Source organism: Thamnophis sirtalis, unplaced genomic scaffold, assembly GCF_051295495.1.
Source record: "Thamnophis sirtalis isolate CommonGarterSnake01/CBP01778 unplaced genomic scaffold, rThaSir2_p1.2 scaffold_4, whole genome shotgun sequence".
NCBI classification, from domain to species: Eukaryota; Metazoa; Chordata; class Lepidosauria; order Squamata; family Natricidae; genus Thamnophis; species Thamnophis sirtalis.
In genome coordinates, this window is record NW_028261384.1 from 136,892,927 (window position 1) to 136,916,108 (window position 23,182).

General features: G+C 38.6%; 1 long non-coding RNA gene across 1 annotated transcript; it reads right to left on the reverse strand.

Moving 5' to 3' along the window:
- Positions 1-923: 923 nt before the first annotated feature.
- Positions 924-5,561, reverse strand: LOC148046847 (uncharacterized). The gene is made up of 3 exons (XR_015696280.1): positions 5,180-5,561; positions 3,638-3,865; positions 924-1,050 (listed from the first exon to the last, which is right to left on the reverse strand). It is a non-coding gene; the product is annotated as an uncharacterized LOC148046847 (long non-coding RNA).
- Between the last annotated feature and the right edge of the window lie 17,621 nt (positions 5,562-23,182).

The following is a 23,182-nucleotide window of genomic DNA, read 5'->3' on the forward strand; positions in this document are numbered from 1 at the left end:
ATGGAGAAGATCTCCACAGCTACCATGGCTTTTCCCTTTGTGCTCAGATAGGCTGGAAAGAAGGAGATCCACACACTGCAGAAGGCCAACATGCTGAAGGTGATGAACTTGGCTTCGTTAAAGCTGTTAGGTAATTTACGGGCAAGGAAAGCCACAATAAAGCTGGCAATGGCCAAGATACCCATGTAGCCCAAGACACAATAGAAGAAGAAAGCTGACCCCTCATTGCATTGTAAAATCATTTTTTGGAACTCTGAATGCATGTCCAAATCAGGGAATGGGGGAGATGTCGACAACCAAAGAATACAAATACATACTTGTAATAAGGAGCAGGAAAGGACAATAGAAAGAGCCAATCTTTTCCCCACCCATTTCCTCATCTGAGATCCTGGTTTAGTGGCTATGAATGCCACAACCACAGTGATGGTTTTGGCCAGTACACTAGAAATGGCCACTGAAAAAGTGATGCCAAACATTGATTGTCGGAGAAGGCAGATCACTTTGCCAGGTTGGCTGAGGAAGAGCAAAGAGGAGAGAAAACAGAGCAGAAGAGAGACAAGCAGGGTGTAGGTGAGAGACCGGTTATTGGCTTTGACAATGGGGGTATCCCTGTTCTTAAAAACAGTTCCAAGTACCCATGAAGTCAAGAAGAAGAAACCAAGAGCTGCTGAGGTTAAACCAATTCCTAAGGTTTCTTCAAAAGTTAGAAAGACCAGCAATTTCAGGATACATCCATTCTTTTCTTTATTTGGGTAATGATCTTCTGAACATTGAAAACAGTCGTCCATATCTGGAAGGAAAATAAAAAAAATGTCATCTAGGCCTTCCAAATTATTGAAAATAATAAGATTATTTTTATGCACCCATGTAGTTTATTAAAGTTCCCTTATTTCTAATGAAAATTGGTAGAATTTCTACCCTACCATTTTGATTCGAAATCTTCCCTTCTGGGCATGGAACACAGTCATAGCAGCAGAACTGACTTCCCTCAATTCCTTTCTTCCAGGATCCAGGTAAACAAGGGTCATTGCATTGAGAAAATGGAAGAACCTGATGATAAACATGGATATGTTTTGAAAAGGAGAGTTTTAAAGACAGTTTCTGAATTTTCTCCTTATCATGTAGTAACATGATTATTGACTTCCTAAAAGAATGCAGCATATTAACAGCTTCAACAACAACTGAAAAATAATTGAGAAAATATAATGAGGTACAAAAACTCCTGTCTGAACAGTAGGGTAAATACATGGTAACGATGTCATGCAAGCATGGCCACTCTTGTGATTTCAAGTGGAAATGCCCACCAAATATGCCATCCTGGCTTTTAGATTGCAATATTGGATTGGATTGGATTGGATTTGTTACATTTATATGCCGCCCTTTTCCCCGAAGGGGACTCAGGGCTGCTCACAATTCAGTCAGGGAAGGGGGTACAGACAGGGGGATAAAAAGACAAACATAACAATACAAAATTTAAAAACACACAACAGCCATACCATTCGAGAAGGGGGGCAAAGCTCTTTAACCCCAGGCCTGTCAGAACAGCCAGGTTTTAAGGGCTTTGCGGAAGGCCTGGAGGGCGGTGAGGGTTCGAATCTCCATGGGGAACTCGTTCCAGAGGGTCGGAGCAGCCACAGAGAAGGCTCTCCTCCGGGTAGTCGCCAGTCGGCATTGGCCGGCGGATGGAATTCGGAGGAGGCCTAATCTGTGGGATCTAATCGGTCTATTGGAGGTAATTGGCAGCAGGCGGTCTCTCAAGTACCCAGGTCCAATACCATGAAGGGCTTTATAAGTGACGACTAGCGCCTTGAAGCGTATCCGAAGACCAATAGGCAGCCAGTGCAGCTCGCGGAGGATAGGTGTTACGTGGGTGAACCAAGGTGCACCCACGATCGCTCGCGCGGCTGCATTCTGGACAAGCTGAAGTCTCCGAATGCTCTTCAAGGGCTGCCCCATGTAGAGCACGTTGCAGTAGTCCAGTCTAGTGGTCACAATGGCATGAGTGACTGTTGTGAGGGCCTCCCAGTTCAGGTAGGGACGCAACTGGTGCATCAGGAGAACCTGGCCAAATGCCCCCCTGGTCACAGCCGACAAGTAGTGTTCGAAAGTCAGCTGTGGGTCCAGGAGGACTCCCAAATTGCGAACCCTGTCTGAGAGGCATACTGTTTGACCCCCCAGCCTGAGAGATGGAAAACTTGGCCAATTAGTAAGAGGGAAACACACCAGCCACTCGGTCTTATCCGGATTGCGTACAAGCTTGTTAACCCCCATCCAGGCCCTAACAGCCTCGAGGCACTGGCACATCACGTCAACCGCTTCACTGAGTTGGCATGGGGCGGACAGATACAATTGTGTATCGTCCGCATACTGGTGGTATTTTATCCCGTGCCGTTGAATGATCTCACCCAGCGGCTTCATGTAGATATTAAACAGGAGTGGGGGACAGGACCGAACCCTGCAGCACCCCATAATTCAGGGGCCTAGGGGTCAATCTCTGCCCTCCGACCAACACCGACTGCGACCTGTCCGAGAAGTAAGAGGAGAACCACCGTAAAACAGTGCCTCCCACCCCCACCTCCCGCAGTCATCGCAGAAGGATACCATGGTCGATGGTATTAAAGGACGCTGAGAGGTCAAGGAGCACTAGGACAGAGGCATGACCTCTATCCTTGGCTCTCCAGAGATCATCGGTCAGCGCGACCAAAGCGGTTTCCATGCTGTAGCCAGGCCTAAATCCCAACTGGAAGGGATCTAGATAATCGGTTTCTTCCAAGGATCGCTGGAGCTAAAAGGCCACCACCTTCTCAACAACCTTCCCCACGAAGGGGAGGTTGGAGACTGGACGATAGTTGTTTAAAACGGCTGGATCCAAAGATGGCTTCTTCAGAAGGGGTCTCACCACCACCACCTTTAAAGCGGGGGGAAAGAACCCCTCCCGATGGGAGGCGGTAAAACCGCCTGGATCCAGCCCCGTGTCACCTCCCTGCTGTTAGCAACCAGCCAGGAGGGGCACGGGTCCAGTACACATGTGGAAGCACTTACGGCTCCCATGGCCTTGTTCACTTCCTCAGGGGTAACAGCTTGAAAATCAATCCAGTGATGTCCATCCAGATTCTCTCCTGGTGCCTCAGCTGGCTCTGCGCAATTGGAGTCCAGGTCCATCCGAAGCCGAGCAACTTTATCCGCGAGGAATTGGACGTAGTCCTCAGCTCTGCCTTGCAAAGGATCGCTCGTATCCCTCCTATTTAGGAGGGAACGGGTTATCCTGAACAAGGTGGCTGGGCGCGACTCAGCGGAATCTATCAGAGAGGCAATGTATGTTCTTTTTGTCGTCTTGATTGCTCGAAGGTAGACTCTGATGCTGGATGTTAAAAGCGCTCGGTCTGACTCAGACTTACTGTATCTCCATTGTTGCTCTAGGCGTCTCTTTCGGCGCTTCATCTCCCGGAGTTCCTCAATATCATACTGTGTCAATTTGAGAATACAATATGATGTCCACAACATTTGAAAAAATGTGCTATTGTTTATTTAAAAAAGACTAGAAATTAGATTTCTAAAGAGATTATGTTCAATATGGGATCATAATGGGTTAAGGCATGGATCACAATAGACTAAGGTGGAATCATTAATTTGATACCTGGTTAAAAGCTGGACTCCAAACAATCACATCATCATTAATCCACAATTCCTTCCCTTTTAGAGCCTGAAGATCCATCTTTCCAACTCTAACTTTCCGAAAGGATCTGTTTGGAAAAGTGATCAAGTTGATGATGTCGAATCCACCTGTTGCTTCCCCTTTCTCATTCAGAAACACTCTCTCCCCAGCTGAATTGTTAAAAGAAATGCCTCGAAGATGTGAATGGAGCTACTTGAAAGGGAATAAAAGGGAGAGGGAATTAAAAGCAAAATAATAACGAAGAGAAAATCATATTTAAGTTTCATTTCCTCATTCTTCCTAATCCTATAACTATTATTAAGTATGAACTTAATAAAAAAATATTACAATCAATATTGCCTGATAATGTACGTGTCCTATCTCTCTCTTTCTCTCTCTCTCTCTCTCTCTCCCTCCCTCCACCCACCCACCCACCCACCCACCCACCCACCCACCCACCCACCCACCCACCCACCCACCCACCCATCCATCCATCTATCTATCTATCTATCTATCTATCTATCTATCTATCTATATTATTGATATTAATATAAGGAAGAGTAAGAATGAACTGAAGCAGAATGAATAAAAGGTTATGGAATTATGTACCTTCCTTGAATTATGATTTAGATCAGGGGTGTCAAACTCACACCATCATGCCATCATGTGACATGTCACAACTTTTTCCCCCTTCACTAAACCAGGGGTAAGCATGGATAGTGTGTGATCCAGCTGGCCCGTGGGCCATGATTTTTACACAAATGATTTAAATCTACTATATAAAGAATTAATTCCACCTAGATCATATCTAATCTTTCCTCATTGTCCGCTACTCAAATTTTAGGTTCTGAGACTAAAGCATTCCTTCATAGAAAGATGCAAGATAGAGATTATTGCAAATGTATTTCATGTTTCATACTATGGATTTCACAACTAAAAGGCCCATTTTTATTTCATTCCATGAAAGCATCATTCCTTCTATGACAAGTCCATGAGTCACATGAAAATTCTTGGAGAATTGATTATTGTTGGAGGAGGCAATGAAAAGTAATCTAAATTATAATTTTAACTATCTCTTATTATGCAATATATGGTGATTTACTAAATAACCTCTACTGACAACTAAACCATAATTTATACAGTAGCTCCAGAACAACAACATAAATTATTTTTTCAATATCTATTTAAGACGGAACAGCATTTCAGAGTCAGAAGACTTGGAGGTCTTCTAATCCAACACCCTACTCAAGGAGGAGACCCTTTGCTATTTCAGATAAGTGGCTGTCCGTCTCTAAATAAAAATCCCCAGTGTTGAGAATATTCAAAACTTCAGAAGACAAGCTGTTCCACCAATTAATGGTTAATTGTTGTCACCATCACAGAATTCCTCCTTATTTCTAGGTTGTTTCTTGTGCTTGATTTCACATGGAGAAAATATTAAGACTTTCCAAAATCGTTTCAAAACATAATTCTACGACAAGTTACTTATTGAAATAACAGAAATGGCCAAAGCAAAGGGAATACCTGCCAAGCTGGGAGATGTGGAAGGTCAGGATTTTTACTCATCATTGTTTTTTTTCTATTGTATGGTAAAGTGTACAAAGCCTGCAAAGCATGAGCCACAGAATAAACAGCATTGTAGACGCTGTAGCTATGGCCAGTCATCTCCATTTCAAAGGCAGGTCCAGGGAGATCCTCTAGCTTCATCTCCTCAGTGCATATTCTACCTTCCTTCTGGAAAATGTCTTGTATTTCTTTTAACTCTGGTTTTGGAAATGAACAATCAAATGCTTGTTCCCAAACTTCCTGCAGAAACTGATCTCTGTAGTCTGAAAGAGGATTCATGATCTGAAGAAATTCCTTGAAACCTGCAACTGCTGTTGAATGAATGGCAAAGGAAATAGCTCCATGGAACATTGTGAGATCCAATGTGATTTGAAATCCTGATAATAAGAAATCAATCTGGGCAGTCATAATCCACACCCTTCTAAATAATGCAATTTCCTTGCTTTCAGGATCTACCATAAATGTGACAACTCTCAGCCACATAATTGTCAATGATTCTCCATAGACAAGAAATGCATTGGCTTTGCTATTTATCCAATTCATGGAAATAATTAAGATTTTTTCAATTACTTTTAGGAAGTCTTCCAAGTGGATTAGCTGTTGAAGTCTTTCTATGAATGATATACAGATTCCGTTCTCTGAAAGCAAGGGCAGCATTTTCTGTAAGAAATTTTCTCCATCGTTGTTATCAACAGCAAATATCCCAATCCATGTCCACTTGAAATGGTGAAGCAGTTGGACAATCCCAATGTACTGATGGTCTTCTTTGGGGACCATGAAATAAAGTGAAGATAGCTTATTGGTCTGAAATTGCTCTTGGGGTAATGAGCCATATGTCAGCTGCAAGAAAATGGAGTAGTATTCTCTTGAGTTGTAAGATCAAATGAAATTCTCCTGATTGAGTTTTCATATAAAATATATGCAAGGAAGGAATTGTTTCCCTGAAATTCTTCTAAGTATAAATACGGAAAGGAATTTATTGGAATTATTTCAAACACATAGAATTGATCAATTCTTTTGACAGAAATAAAGCATACTATTCTCAACTCTTTTCTCAGGTGTGGACTGTCTGTGGATACTCAGTTCTTGTATTCGGCATTGTAGTTTCAAAAGTATGTCAACTAATAGACCATAAGCCAGGCAGAACATCTTAATACAAACATAACTCTAATCTTTATTGTTCCTTAATTAATCCAGAACAACATCAAGAACAGAATATAGAATTCTTCTCCTTTAACCCTTTCACAACTTACTTGTGGAATTTTGAAGGATCCAGTAATTTCAGCAACATGAGATGATGTGACAAAATCCAGTCCTCCAATGATAGCCATGAGATTTTTCTGGCTGTCACACTTGTAGTTAGGGACAAATTCCTGGGATTTGAAAAGCAGGTCCAGAGTGGTGCGATAGGTCATCCTTGCATTGAGGTAACTGTCAAATATGTGGAACCCAAGAGTGACATTAGGTAAAATCTTTGAATCCTCGTTGTTCTCCTTCACAGCAAAGGCCAAGGCGAGGACATGCTGGTGAAATTTGGTGAATATGCTGCAAAAATTTAAATACCCCCCAGTTGAAAGGGAAAATTGAGAATTCTCATCAGGTGACAACATTTCTGTTTCAATAACAAACATTTCTTTCTCTGACAGTAATAGAAAGAGAATAGTTTTTCTAAAATTTCTACAGAGGGGTCGTTAATGTTCTCTGAGCCTGGTTGTTTTCTTCCAGACATTTCATCTCCCAAAGAACATAACATCATCACAACCTAACACTGATGATATTATCTAGTATGGCTAATGAAACGTCTTCAAGAAAACAATCAATGTGAGAGGACCCCTCATTTCCACCCTGAACTAAAATATACTCTTATATTGGTAATTTCTACAGAGATCAAATTTATTTTACACAGCATTTCCCCGACTTCCAAGAAATATGTACCACAACTAATACAAGTGGTCACTTTTTTCAAAATACTATATTCTCTAAGACATTTTTTTAAAAAAAGGTTTATGAGCAGATTCAGTAGGTGTCACTTATTTGCCAAATATATGTATTTTGTGAGGAGAGATATTGTCAAATCTTTCTAAAAATTATCTTATCCCAGTAAATCTTCATATAGAGACTTCTTGATTTGAACTTTTATACATTTCATGTGAAATACCTTAAGATAATGTTAAGAAGGTTATTTCTCCTTTCTTTAACAGATACAATTGGAAGAAAGGGAAGGCATAGATAATATTTTAAACACAATGTTTATGCAGAGAGAACTTTTTAGTCATATAAAGGATTTTTGAAAATCTTTGATAAGATAAAGCAGTCTGCAGGAAGGGTCCCTCTGATCTCTTGAAATGCTAATTAACTTCAAAGAATGACTTTGGAGATGTGGAGATGATCTTCTTAAGCATCATGTGTAATGATTAGAAAAATATAAATTGTATTGCTTGAAACCTGTTTTTTGCACTCTTTGTACTCAGGAAGAGTCTGGAAGGCCACACTTGCAACCTCTATTTCATTTCTTTGCAATAAATCTTTGAATTGTGAACCAGAGTTGTCTTTTGCATTGTGAGTATAAGAATTGGTTTTAATATCTCACAAAGGTTATTTCTCCTTTCGTAAACAGATACAATTGGAAGAAAGGGGAGACATAGATTATATTTTACACCTTACAGTTACGCACAAATAACTTTTTAGTCATAGAAAGGATTTTTGAAAATCTGAGTAAGGTTAGACATAGAGAAAAAAATTCTTACACTGGTATCTCATAAGGTTTCTTAGAAGGATTTTCGCTAAATTTAGCTTCATAAAGGTGGTAAGCGAAGTGAGATGCCATCCCACCAATGATGAGGTCTCCAGGCTGGTACCACTCATGTGGAACAAGGAAAGCATCACTTGCAGGGCATTTCAAAGTGACTACTTTGTACACCAAAAACATCACAAGAAACATCTTCATGCTTTTGTTACTGTGAAAATGTTTTCCCTTCCATCCTCCCGATCAGAAAGTACCTAGAGTCCAATGCTTCATCTGAAGATCGATCCAAGGTTATATGTGAGAATGCACCTAATGGGAAAATCTGTTCTTTTCTACTTGAAGATCCATGTGAGCGCAAATTTGTATCCTGTACAGTATTTGAACAGATACTCTGGCAGAAGAGAAGAGAGGGTAGAAATCTGAAGCAATGTGTCCAACAGAGCTTTTGTTATCCTTGTACCAAACTTCTTGTGCTTCAAATGTTTCTTTTTATCCAAACTGATACCTTGACTGTTATTGAATATTGTTCTCTTCTGCAAAGACTTTGGTGTTTTGTCCCAGTCAAGAAAACATGGTGATTCCTGTAGGGTATAATTATTTTGTTTTGCTGAGATAATAATTGGCTACTGGTTCAACTTTTTTTTTTTTACATATGAGCAAATGCCAAAGCAAGTCATATAAGGGAGATTTGCAATAAAATATATGCCTAGTTGTTGAAATTGTTGAAAGTATTCTTTTGAATCTAAAAACATTTATTTTCTATTGATTTTTCACAAAATAGAATAGGAACATATCCAGCAGATATCAATCACGAGGAGTAACAATGCAGAAACTTTTTTTAAATAATTACCTTGAACTCAGTGGAAACTTTTTTTGCACCAAAGTTTCTAGTATTCTACTGCTAACATTTTAACATATGATTTCTTCTCCCAGAACTAGAAACATTGGAAAGACAGAATGGCTTATGTTAGATATAAAACCTACATTTATGCTGTAACATCATTTACTGAAATAAACAATTTTTGGGGAACTGGCTAAGAATATATATATCACTCTTGTGACGAGCCGATTGACAGATGATGGAAGCAGTTAGCTTCCTCCCATAATTGGGGCTTACCAGGGGTTGTAAAAAATCTATATATATATATATATATATATATATATATATATATATATATATATATATATATATATATATATATATATATATATATATATATATATATATATATATATATATATATATATATATATATATATATATATATATATATATATATATATATATATATATATAATTAAAGTCACAACCCCTGGTATGCCCAAATATGGGAGGAAGGTCACACTTCCATTCTCTATTCTTCGGCTCGTCACAAGAGACCATCCAGACAGAAACCCAATATTACATACTAGGCAGACATCTTAGCCATTAGGCCACAGGCTCTTATCCATTATCCGTGAAGCCAGGGTGAAAGGTATCTATTAGATTTTTACAAACCCCGGTATGCCCAAATATGGGAGGAAGATCACTACTTCCATTCTCTGTCCTTTGGCTCGTCACAAGAGACCATCCAGAAACCCAATATTTTTACTGTTGCCTTTTTGTTACATTTTGTTGTATTAGTAAAGGACTATGGAAAGAGACCAATATTGTTGAAGTTGGAAGATTTGTACAGATATTTATTTGTATTTCTTTTGTTTATGTGGTTTAGAAAAGGTTTGACCCAGTCAATGTACTGTCCATAAAATATGAAGGTTAGGAGGAGGAGGAGGAGAGGAGAAAGAAGAAGAAGAGGAAGAGGAAGAGGAAGAGGAAGAAGAAGTAGTAGAAGTAGAAGTAGAAGAAGATGATTTTGTACAGACCCAGGTGTTCAGATGTGTCGCCTCTCCTGTAACAGCTGCATTGGCTGCCAATTTCCTTCTGGGTAAAGCTTGTCACCTTTAAATCCTAACATGGTTGGGACCATGTTATTTGAAGGACCATCTCATCCTGGTCACATCCTCCCGACTCACCAGAGTGGGGAGGCAGGGACGGTCTCCTCTCCATATGGAAGGACTCAGAAAATGGGCCTATGGTACCTCCAACTCTTTGGAACTTCGTCCCCATGGAGGTTAGATTGGGACTACTTTGATTATCTTCAGCAAGGCCCTTTTGCCAACATGCCTTTGGAACCCAGAGTGGGATGGAGCCCGTCAAGTGGCTTATCTAATGGATTGTCATTCCCAGAGGTTTTGTGTGTGTGTTTGTGTGTGTTTGTGTTTGTGTGTAGGAATGTTTATTATTTGGATTTTTTTCAGCAGCCCAGAAACCCTGACAGTGAATGGGTCCCAAATAAATTATCACAAATGAACAAACAATGAAATAAGCAGAATATAATAGAATAACAGACTTGGAAGTGATCATGGAGGGCTTCTATTCCAACCCACTGCCTAGGCTGGAAACCCTACAATAATTTTGTTTTTCTTGCCTAAACATAGAAACTTATTTTTTCACCATTGAATTTTAATTTGTTAGATAGTGCTCAATGTTTTTTTTTTACTTTTTTTATTTTTTTTTATTTTTGAGTGTTAAAATTTTATTTCATTTTCATTTTCATTTTATACAATCACATATATACTGTGCATGATTAAGGCCATATAACATTAAGCAATAAACACAACTCTTCTTATATTCCAAAATACAAAACCAACATAGTGCTTCAACCCTCCATACACCCTTTCTTTCTCCCCCCTCCAACTTTCTTTTCTCCCCTTCAACATTCCCCTCTTCTACTTCCCCTCCCCCTCTAATGTTCCTTTCTCCCCCTCCCTTCCATCTCACCCTCTTTCCATTCCCCTCTCACTCCCTCTCTACCCCTCTCTCTTCTTTCCCTCTACTCCTCACTTCGGTGTATTTCTACTATCCATCGATGTATTCGGCTTCTTATTTTATACTAAAATTTAAAAAAGGAAAAGAAAAAAGCAACAGTATACAAGTGCATTCTTGTTGTTCTAAAGATTAACATAAACTATATTACCCCCTTCCCCCCCTCCCCCCTATAATCCCCCCTCCCTTCCCCCCTTACGACTTCCCAAATCCCGTACCCGGTATAGCTTTTTATCAAACACAGTCTTGAGTATATTAAAACCAAGTAAGTTAAAAGTGAAAAGAAAAAGGAAAAGAATAGAAGAAAAAGTACTAAAAAAAAGAAAGAAAATCAATAAACTCTCTACATTGAGCTCAGCTTCTTATCATTAAACAAAAAGGAAAGGAAAAAAAAACTAAGCGGTTTACATCATTCCTAATCTTAATTAGTTAATTACCTGCAGGATTTCAACATATATTAAAACCAAGTAAGTTAACCAAGTAGAATTTTTCTCTAGCTAGGGGCCTTATCCCTTTATCTAAATATCTATCTATTTCCAAACCCTTAATTTGTCCCTTTTATGCTTCCTTCCTCTCTGACACAATTTAAACACATCTCAAGTTCTTCTCTCAGTTTCCTCTTCCAGCTCTTCTCGTCCCTGCCTCTATCTGTATCCATATACATCCATATATATATATATTTTATATTCATCCGTACTCCTCTCATATATGCTCCGCCTTCCTGCAAACTCCCTGGATGTATCCTTCCAAGCAGTATATTCAGATAGCAATTTTTACAGTTCCATCTCAAAGTAAGCTCTCATTCAACCTCCACTACCCTCCCATCTACACCACACCTCCCAACTCCATCCAAATTGGGCTGCGATCCAAGAGAACCACCACGATCTCCGCCCTCCACCCTGGAAAATAAGTCATCAGTAATTTATATAAAGGAAAATTCAAAATTATCCATTAAGTCTTTTTAGATCCCATACAATATATCTTCCAAAAAAAAAATCAACATCAGTTCGTTCAACCTTAATGTCTCTTCCTCGGTATACAACTATATCATTTTATACAAAACAAAAGTCACAGAATGTTAACCAAGTTCAAAATTAAGCCAATATTTTGGGTCAGTTAATTAAATATAATTTTCTTACAGAGGAATTATATCATTTTAAAGCTGTTTGATATAGTAAAATATTTGCTTTCTCTTTTGTAATGAGTTCATACATGTCTCCTTAATCAATAGTTGATGATCATAAATGTTGCTGCAATCCACCTTATTTTCCCATTCGTCTAAGAGCACGACTGGGTCCTTGTTCTCTGGTCTCCTGCTCTTCCGGAAGGGGAAAATGATACTTCCTGTTTTGTAATTGTGTGTTACATAGTTTCTCTTGTCCTTCTCTTTGTCTTTCTCCAAGTCCAGGTGATTCAAGATGTTCCGCCTTTAAGATCTTATGGTAAAAATCTCGGGCTTCCCATACAGAGTTAAGACGATATTTTTGCTCACCGAATGTGATTATAATACCAAAAGGCACATCCCATCTATACTGTATCTGACGATTTCTGAGTTCTTTAACTAGAAAAGCATAGTCTCTCCTGGCTCTTAACATTTGAGGTGGTATTTCCTTGAAAACAATCAAGTCCTGTCCATCAATTTGCAGCCTGGTATTATAAAACTCTTGTAGCATCGCGTTTCTGGATTCTCTTGTAGCAAGATATATAATTACATCTCTCGGGAGCTGTCTCTGTTTTGCCACCCACGAATTATGATGGTAAATTTTCTGGATCTGCCAATCAAATTTGAGTCCCGGATTTCCCACCGAACGACTGAAAGCCTCAGAAAAAATCTGTTTCAAGTTCTCCTGATCGTTTTCGCGCAATCCCCTAACTCTTAATGCAAGCTCTGTCTTTTTATAATTTGTCATAACAAGTTGTTTTTCTGCGTTTTCAACTTTTCTGAGGCCTTTGACTGTCTGGTGGGAAGACCGGGATCCAATTTTGATTGGCAGATTGATAAAATTTTTCGCGTCAACTCCTGGGCGGCAAAACAAAAGCAATTCCCCCGAGACGTGGTAATATATTTTGTTACAAGAGAATCCAGAAATAAGATATTACAAGAGTCCTACAATACCAAACTTCAAATTGGCGGACAGGATTTGATGGTTTTGAAAGAGATACCACCTCAAATGCTAAGAGCCAGAAGAGATTATGCTTTTTTGGTGGAAGAGCTCAGAAAGCGCCAGATACAGTACAGATGGGATGCCCCGTTTGGCATCATAGTTACATTTGATAAGCAAAGATATCGTCTCAACTCTGTATGGAAAGCTCGAGATTTCTATCATAAGATTTTGAAAGTGGGGCACCCTGAACCATCGGGATATGGAGAAAAACCACAAGCAGGACAAGAGAAACAGCAAACTACACAATCACCAGACAAAACGTATCATCTCCCCCTCCCAGAAGGGCAAGGGGTTAAGGAACAAAGATCTAACCATATGACCACCAGACAAACAGAAAAACAAGCCATAACGCAACAATCTTTACAATTTTCGGCCATTGACCAAGGAGCTACAGCAACAAGCTCAGAAGCTGTGGGAGGAGCTAGACCCAAGGTGAGACAGGCCATGCGGGAGGCTCTAAAAAAGCTTCAGGCAACCAAAAATGACAACTAAGATTCTGACATGGAATGTTAATGGACTGAACTCTCCACAGAAGAGAAAGAAAATATTTCATTATCTTAAACAATCTAAGAATGATAAAATTTGTTTGCAGGAAACTCATATCAAAATAACTGATCAAAAATATCTGTTCAATCCCAAACTTGGTCAACACTTTGTGACCTCTGCTACGGAAAAAAAAAATGGTATAGTAGTATACTTAAGGAAAGACATTAAAGCTGAGCTAATCGAAGCAGATCCCTTTGGAAGATATATCGCATTAGATTTAATCTTAGAAGGGAAAAAGACACTGCTTTTGGGAATCTATGCTCCTAATCAACAACAAGATGGATTTTATAGAAATCTCCATGCTAAATTAGTACAGTGGGACTTTAAGTCGTGCATACTATTGGGTGATTGGAATGGCGTGATTGACACCAAAAGAGATAAGAAGACATCTCGCCCGAATACTAAATTCCGAGCTAAACTACCCAAATCCTTTTTTGACATGATAGACGACTTCGAACTGCGAGACGTTTGGCGTGAAAGGCATGCAGAAGAATATGACTTTACCTTCTTCTCCGACAGACATCAATCTTTTTCAAGGATCGACTTTATATTAATTACTAATGATTTACTTTCTAGGGTGAAGAAGACAAAGATTACGGCCAGAGTCCTTTCGGATCATAACCCAGTTTGGATGGAGCTGGGAAGGGTAGTTCAGGCTAGAAGGTCCTGGAGGCTGAATGAAAATTTATTCAGATATGAAAAGTATGTTAATGATTGTAAAAAATTGTTATCTGAATACTTTGTTTTTAACATGAATAAGGGTACACCTATGGAATATGTATGGGATGCAAGCAAAGCCTATATGAGAGGAGTATTGATAAATATAAACAAAATACATAGACATAAACAAGGGCAAAAACGTAAAGAATTGGAAGAGGAAATTAAAGCGAAAGAGCAGGAATTAATATTGAACCCAGGTGATACAAAGACTAAAGAAGCAATTTCCATATTAAAATCTCAATTTGATATGCTGATCTCTGACCAGGTAGCCACCAGTTTATTATATGCTAAACATAATACTTTCTGCAATGCAAATAAACCCGGTAGATGGTTGGCTTATCAGATCAGGAAAAAAAGGAAAATTCGAAATGTATCCAAATTGTGTTACAGAGGGAAGGAAGTGTTTCAGCAGGAAGAGATCCAAAAGGGATTTCGAGAATTTTTTACAGAGTTGTATAAAGGGGACAAAATTAGGGACTTAGATATAAATAAATACTTAGATAAAGAGAAAATCCCCCTAGTTAGCGAAGAACATAGGTATAGGTTGAACCAACCAATAACCTCTGGGGAAATCCTGCAGGTAATCAAACAATTAAAGCTAGGGAAAGCACCAGGTACAGATGGCTTAACAGCCGTTTATTATAGAAACTTACAGTTAGAAATGGTAGAACCTCTTAGAGAATTATTTAATAAAATTCAATTGGAAGGTAAAGTGCCCCCCTCATGGAAGACAGCGTTCATATCGTTGATACCCAAAGAAGACCAAGATCTTACTCAGCCGAAAAATTATAGACCTATTTCACTACTTAATGTAGATTATAAAATTTTTACCAAAATATTAGCAAATAGGTTAATGGTGGTTATCCAACAACTGATACATACTGACCAAACAGGTTTTATACAGGGCAGACAGATGAAGAGCAATGTCAGGTTAATTACTAATGCTTTAGAATACTTGGGAAAGAATAATCAAATTCCTGCCGCATTCATATTTTTGGACGCTGAGAAAGCCTTTGATCGAGTCAATTGGCAATTCTTGTTGAAGATATTGCAAAAAATGCAGATAGGAGATGGCTTTTTAAGGTCAATTGGTGCAATATATCAGCAGCAAAAAGTCCAAATTATAGTTAATGGAAGTTTAACAGATTCCTTTCAAATAGAAAAAGGTACAAGACAGGGTTGTCCTTTGTCCCCACTATTGTTTATTATAACTTTGGAAGTATTGCTGAATAAGATACAGGCTTTGGATGCTTTAAAAGGGATCAAGATCAGACAGCAAGAATACAGAGTCCGCGCTTTTGCGGACGATTTGGTTATAATATTGAAACAACCGCAGGAATCCAGTAAGGTTTTAATGAATACGATTAATCAATATGGTCAAGTCTCTGGATTTAAAATTAATTTAGGAAAAAACAAAATATTAGCAATGAATATGAATACCAAACAGAAGGAAGAATTGGGAGTGATGTTAGGATGTGAGGTTGTTAAAAAAGTCAAATATCTTGGAGTTAATATTTTAACTTCAAATGGGAAATTATACAAGCATAATTATGAACCACTCTGGCATAGTATACAAATGGAGATGAAAAGGTGGGAGAAACTGCATTTATCTTTGTTGGGAAGGATAGCGGCAGTGAAAATGAATATTTTACCAAAATTTTTATTTTTGTTTCAAATGTTACCAATACTTAAAAGAGATGCGAACCTTTTAGAATGGCAGAAGGGTATCAACAAATTTGTATGGGCAGGAAAGAAGCCGAGGGTTAAGATGAAAATAATGCAAGATGTACGTGAAAGAGGAGGATTGAAATTACCAAATTTAAAATTATATTATGATGCAGTGGCTTTATCTGCAATTAGTGATTGGATCCATTTAACCAATGACAGAATATTGAATATTGAGGGACATGATTTGGTATATGGTTGGCATGCTTACTTGTTATTCAACAAAAAACTGGATAAGAATTTCAAAAATCATATTTTAAGAAATGCCTTATTGCGGGTTTGGAAAAAATATCAACATAAACTAAATGACAAATTGCCCATGTGGGCAATTCCTAGACATGCAATTGAAAATATGAATATAGAACAAAAACACGATAGAACCACTTATATTTCAGAAATACATTTTATTTATTTCATTTTCATTTTCATTTTATACAATCACTTATATACTGTGCATAAAAAAAAGAAAAAAGGAAAAAAAAAAACCCAACATAACACTTCATTCCCCCATACACCCTCTCTTCTCCCCCTCCAACTTTCCTTTCACCCCTCCAGCATTCCCCTCTTCTACTTCCCTACCCCCTCAGACATCTCCCCCTCCCTCCATTTCACCCTCCTTACATTCCCTCTCACTCCCTCTTTACTTCTCCCTTCTCTTTCCCTCTTCTCCTCGCTTTGGTGTATCCATACAACTCAGTTTGTTTTTAAAATAAAAGTAGAAAAAGAAAAAAGGAAAAAAAAAAAAAAAAGAAAAACGAGCCGCAGTACACAAGTGAATTCTTGTTGTTCTAAGGATTGAAACTGTAATTCCACCCTCCCCCCTCCCCCCTATAATCCCCCCTCCCTAACCCCCTTACGGCTTCGCAGGTCCCATACCCGGCATAATTCTTTAACAAGCATTTGAGTATAATAAGGCCAGCTAACTTTAAAATTAAAAAAATAAGATAAAAGTAAAGCCAAAAAGAAAAAGGAAAAATAGTAGAAAATAAGAAATTTTTTTTTAAAAAAAAACCCACACTCACACACAAAAAGAAGAAAGAAACAAAAAGGGTCAATAAACCCACTACGTTAACACAGCTTCCCATTATCTGTAAATCTTAAACAATGTAGCTCATTCCAAATTTCGATTATTTTGCTACTTGCAGGGTTTCAAACTGTATTAGAGCCAGGTAAGTTGAACATTTAGAATTCCCCAACTAAAAGTCTCCTTGCTTTATCTATCTATTCAGACCTTTAATTTATCTCTTTTTTATCCAAATATCCAAACCTTTCTATAACACCATTAAACTCAAATACTTCTTTCATTTTTCATTTCCAACACCTCCCTTTCTGTCCTTACCCACCTCCACATATAAATTTTTTACCTTCCACCCTGCCTTTATCCATATCCACATATATATTTTATCCACATTCATTGCTCCTCCCATGTTTACTCCACTTTCCTGAAGATTCTCCGACCAATCTTTCTTAACCTTATATTGATATAGCAACTCAAACAAACATCAGCTTGCGTTCTAGCCCCAAGTAATCTAATTAAGCTTTCGCTACCCTTCCCTCTCCCACGCACCTCCCAACTCCGTTCGTCCCAAACCGCAACTCAAAAAGATCACAATTTCCGCTCTCCTCGCCTAAGAAAATAGTTCATGCACAATTTGAGTTAGAGTTCAGACAAAACTTCTGTACAATATATGTCCACAATCAGCAACGCTTCTTTCAGTCTCCATGTCTCATCATCGATATGCCACTTTTCCATTTTATCCCAGACGGAAATCATAAAACTTTAAAAACATCGCTTAGTCTTTATTCTTTAGTCTTCTGCCCTTCCGGAAGAGAAAAGCAACACCCTCCGCCTTGTAGCCACGTGTCTCGCTGTTTGTCTTCTCCTTCTCCTTGTCTCTCCCCAGATCCGGATGAATCAGGAAGTCCCGCCTTCAGAGTCTCGTAGTAAAATTTTCGGGCTTCACAGACGGAATTAATGCGGTGTTTTTGGTTACCAAATGTAACTGTAATACCAGCTGGGACTTCCCATTTGTATGAAATCTGAGAGTTTCTGAGTTCTTCGGTTAAGAAAGCGTACTGTCTTCTTGTTCTTAATATTTGAGCTGGTATCTCTTTAAAAACAATCAAGTCCTCCCCATCAATTCTCAACCTCTTTCCGTAGAGCCTCTGTATTATCTCATTTCTAGATTCCCTTGTAGTAAAGTATATTATTATGTCCCTCGGAAGCTGTCGCTGTTTTGCTACCCAGGAATTCTGGCGGTAAATTCTTTGAATCTGCCAATCAAAGTTAAGTCCCGGACTTCCCACCAAGCGACTGAAAGCCTCAAAGAAGGTCTGTTTCAAATTCTCCTGTTGGTTTTCACGCAGTCCTCTAACTCTTATAGCAAAGGCAGTCTTATTAAAATTTATCATGACAAGTTCTCTTTGAGCGGTTTCAATTTCCTGTTGTAACGTTTGAATTTTTGATATCAGGTTAAGGTTAGTTTCTTCCAAAAGTTCCAATTTGTCCTCCGTTTCAGCAATATAATCTGTCATGACTGTCATTACTCCGATCATATCCTGCTTTGCCTGAGCAATTTTAGCATCAAATTGATCACATAAATCCGATATCAGTTGATTAATCTCCTGTCTGAAATCATTAAGCGTTTTGAGAAGGAATTCTTGTGTTAGCAAATCTCCCGTTGAGGGTGTAGGAGACAAGGGTAGCGACTTCATAGCAGTTTTTGGAGATATGTTATTAAGGAAGCGCTTCTGTTTAGGTTTGGGAGCCATTCCAGAATAAAAATAAAAGACAAGCAATCAAGCGAGCCAAAAATCAAAGTCTCTGCTCCCCTCAGTTAATCTTTTAGCAATTAGTACGGAGAAGCCTTCAGGAGGGTAGGGCTGACTAAGTACGTCACATCAAACACAAAAGCTACGAGATCGCCATCTTGTGATGCAGCTAAAAAAGAAAGGGAGCCTTTTGCGAAATTGAAGCTGGTATTTTAAATAGTAATAGAAGAAATTCCTCGGGAATGGTCCCCGCCCGGATTGGCTTTTAAATAGCTTAGCTTTGTCCTGGGGGGGGAGGCAATCTGCCTAGGCTGCAAAAAAGGCAGCGCGGAAAACTGGCCGGAGTAAAGGCTCAGCTAATGTTGAACCTCTTCTCCATTCACAGCAAAAAGAAAAGCTATGAATTACAAAGAGATCCTAACGACTGACCTTCTCCCTGCCCCTTTCTGCCAGAAAGGGGAGATATCTATAGATCTTATAAGATATACGAACCAGAGTCCTGGCAGGAGCTTTGCTGAGCTCCCGACGGCGGCAGCTCCTCCCCTCGAAGCCCCGATAGAACCACTTATAGACAACTTCTTATTACAGAAAGAGGGGTGCTGCAATTAAAATCCTTAGAGGTACTTAAAAAAGAGAAGGTAGTTCAAACGTGGTTTCAGTATGGCCAACTACAGGCCAGGTGGAAAATAGACCAAAAAATAGGTTTTGTAATAGCTGAGGATAACTTGTTTAAACAAATAAGAGATCAAAGTTTAATGCACATAAAGAGGATATATAATGTATTAGTACAGATGGACTCAGAAACCGAAATGGTTAAAGATTGTATGATAAAATGGGCTCAGAATATTGAAGAACCTATAATGTTGGACACATGGGAAAAAATATGGGTAAGAAATGTAAAATTTACACAAGCACAAAATTTGAGAGAAAATTTTTATAAGATGTTTTATAGATGGCACTTAGATCCCCAAAAGCTTGCTTCTATGTATTCAAATGTTCAGCCTAAATGTTGGAGATGTGGTTCTTTTGATGCTACATATTTTCATATATGGTGGACATGTCGTAATGTTAAGGCATTTTGGATAAAAATTTGGTGGATCCTGCAAAATATCTTCAAAAAAAGGATAAAATTCACTCCCAAACTGTTTTTACTAGGTATATGTATTGACTTTGTAGCAGTAGAGATTAATTTGGTTCTGTACTTAATAACGGCAGCAAGACTCTTGGTGGCGCAATACTGGAAGAAGAAAGACCTGCCTACAATTCAAGAATGGACTTTGAAGGTTACAAACTTAGCCGAAATGGCAAAAATTTCAGCATATCTTAAAGAACATTCAAATGAGAAGTATAAACGAGACTGGAAAAAATGGATTGATTATATACAAAGCAAATACGGGACTAGGAAATTCCAGATAGCTTATGCTTAAAATTAGTAATAACTTAAATTGTTAAAAATTTGGGTAACAGCAAGAAGCTGAGTTCAATGTAGAGATATTTTAGACTGTGATTGTCAAAAAGTTATACCATGTATGGGCTCTGGGAAGTCGGGGGGAGGGAAGGGAGGCGGGGATCTAGGGGGAGGGGGGGAGGGGGGAAATATAATATGTGTTAAATTTTAAAGCATGATTGCACTTGTATACTGTGGTTTTTTTAATGTTAGTGTCAAAACAGAACAAACTGAATATATCGGAAAGTAATAGATACCGAAGGGAGGAGCTGAATGAAAGAAGAAGGAGAGTAGAGAGAGTGAGAGAGAGGAGGAGGAGAAGGAAGGGAGGGAATGGATTAAGAGAGGGAGTGATAGGGTTAGGGTTAGATAGAGGGGGAGGGGAAGTAGGTGTAGAGGGGTATGAGAGAAGAAAGAATGAAAGTTGGAGGGGGATGAAAGAGGGTGTATGGTGGGCTAAGGCGGTATATTGGGTTTGTATTGTAGGGGGCATTTTCTATAAAAGCGAGGGCTGTGTTTATTACTCAATGTTATATGCCTCGGTTACACAGTAAACATGTGATTGTATAGAATGAAATGGAAATAAAAAAAGATTTGTACTCAAGAAATGCGGAAGCTATAAAATTGCCATTTTGAAAACCATTAAACAAAGGAGTTTTTTCAAAAGAGTTTTTTATATCATTGAAGCTGGTATTTTTGATAGAGCAAACAAAAAAAAGTTCTCAGGTTGGTCTCTGCTCGTATTAATTTTCTATAGCCTAGTTTCAAAAGATTGTTCTGAAGGGGGGGGGGTCACTTGCCTTGTACTGTAAAAAACAGCTGAGAAGATCTGACCGGAGTTAAATGACTCAGCCTTGGCAGAATCTCTTCCTCCATTCACAGCCAAAAAAAAAGCTGCAAACTTCAAAGAAGATTCTCACCGAATGAATCGACTGCTCTCTGCTTTTTTCTAGCCTGAAAAAAGAGATATCTAAAGTATTAAATAGATAACGAACCAGAACTCTGGAGGCAGCTCAGATAAGCTGCCGGCGGCAGCAGACCCCTCCCCGGAAGTCGCGATAGTACTCAATGTTCAAGACTGTCAAGATCAATCTTTTATCTTGAGCCTGTCTTCTGGAGTGTTGGCTATTCCTGCCAGTTTGGAGATTCTATACCAATGATAGCAAACCTTTTTGTAAAGGCGTGCCAAAATTGTGTGCGCATGTGATATTTCATATTCGTGTCTGCCCACACCCTTTATACAATGCACTTCACCCATTAGTGTATACGTGTACGACATCACCACTAACCTGGGCATGGGGGAGTTTTCACAATCCCCAGCCCTCCAGAAGCACAAAAATCAGCTGGCTAGTGCACATATGCATGCCAGAGCTGATGGCTCATGTGCTGGCAAATATGTCTCCATGTGCCATCTCTGGCATGCGTACTATTGGTTTGCCATCATGGTCCTATGCCATTTCAAATAAATGGTTTTCCAGTCTCTTTTACAAAGCTTCCAGTGATGAAGTAATCTCCCAACTTCTGGAGGCAAGCTACTCCATTAGTTGATTGCTCTCACCACTAGGAAATTTCTCCTTAGTTCTAAGTTGCTTCCAGCCTTGCGTAGTTGCCATTCATTGTTTCTGGTCTTGTGTTTTGGTGTTTTGAAAAATAGTTTGAACTATATAGGAGTCCCTCAAATATTGGAACATTGTTATCATGTCACCCCACTTCTTCTTTTCTCTAGACTAGTCATACCCACTTTCTCTAACTACTGTTCATATGTCGTACCATCCAGCCCCTAATTACTGTTGTTGCTTCTTCTCTGAACTCTTTCTAGCATAACTACATTTTTTATAGTGTGGTGACCAGAACTAGATACAGTTTTCTGAGTGTGGTTTCATTAAGGCTTTGTAAAGTAATACTACATCTTCATGTGATCTTGTGTCTATCCCTCTATTAATGTGGTGGCTCAGGGGCCAAGATGTTGAGCTTGTTGAACAGAAAGGTCGGCAGTTTGGCAGTTTGAATCCCTAGCACTGCATAATGGAGTGAGCTCCTATTATTTGTCCCAGCTTCTGCCAACCTATCACTTCAAAAGCATGTAAAAATCCAAGTAGAAAAATAGAAACCACATTTGGTGGGAAGGTAACAGCATTCTGTGTGCCTTCGGCATTTAGTCATGCCGGCCACATGACCACGGAGATGTCTTCAGACAGTGCTGGCTATTTGGCTTTGAAACAGAGATGAACACCACCCCCTGGAGTTGGGAACAACTATTACATATTGTATATGTGAGTGGAACCTTTAGCTTTACCTATTAATGCAGCCTAGGATTGTATTGTGGGTATTTTTTTGCCTGATAAAATTTCATTTCAATAACTTTCCCATATTATCAATATGTGATATTAATTTACAATGGAAATAGATTCATACGTAGAGATTTAATTGTTATTACCCAGTATGAAAGCCATTATCTTTCAATATAGTTAAATATTCAGTATTCACAAACTCAATGTATTTTACATTTAGAAGGAACCCGCAGAAATCGTATGCAATATACTATAACACTGTGTTAAATATTTATTCATGAAATGGCGGTCAGCATTTTACTATATTGGTATAAGGCTTTACGAATTGAAAGTGTAAAACCCAGGAAAATGTCACTTCAAATGTTGGACATCATTAGAGTCAATATCTGAAATACCCTAATAGCAACTAAGAAAACTAGATCAAAGTCAACTTCAAAAGGAGTGTTGAAAAGGAGAATGGATTAGGCTAAAGAATCTTGGACAATGATGGAATTGCAGAAACATGAGTACTTACTTTGGAATGGTCTTAAATATAAATAAATCTTAAATAGCTTACATAAATCCTTCCTTGACAGAAAAACAAAATAAAACAATATTTATATAAGTTTTATATATACCTGTAGATAGCAAACAATTTTTCTGTTTTCAGCAATTTTACCTAGAAAGAAAGATCACATGATGTG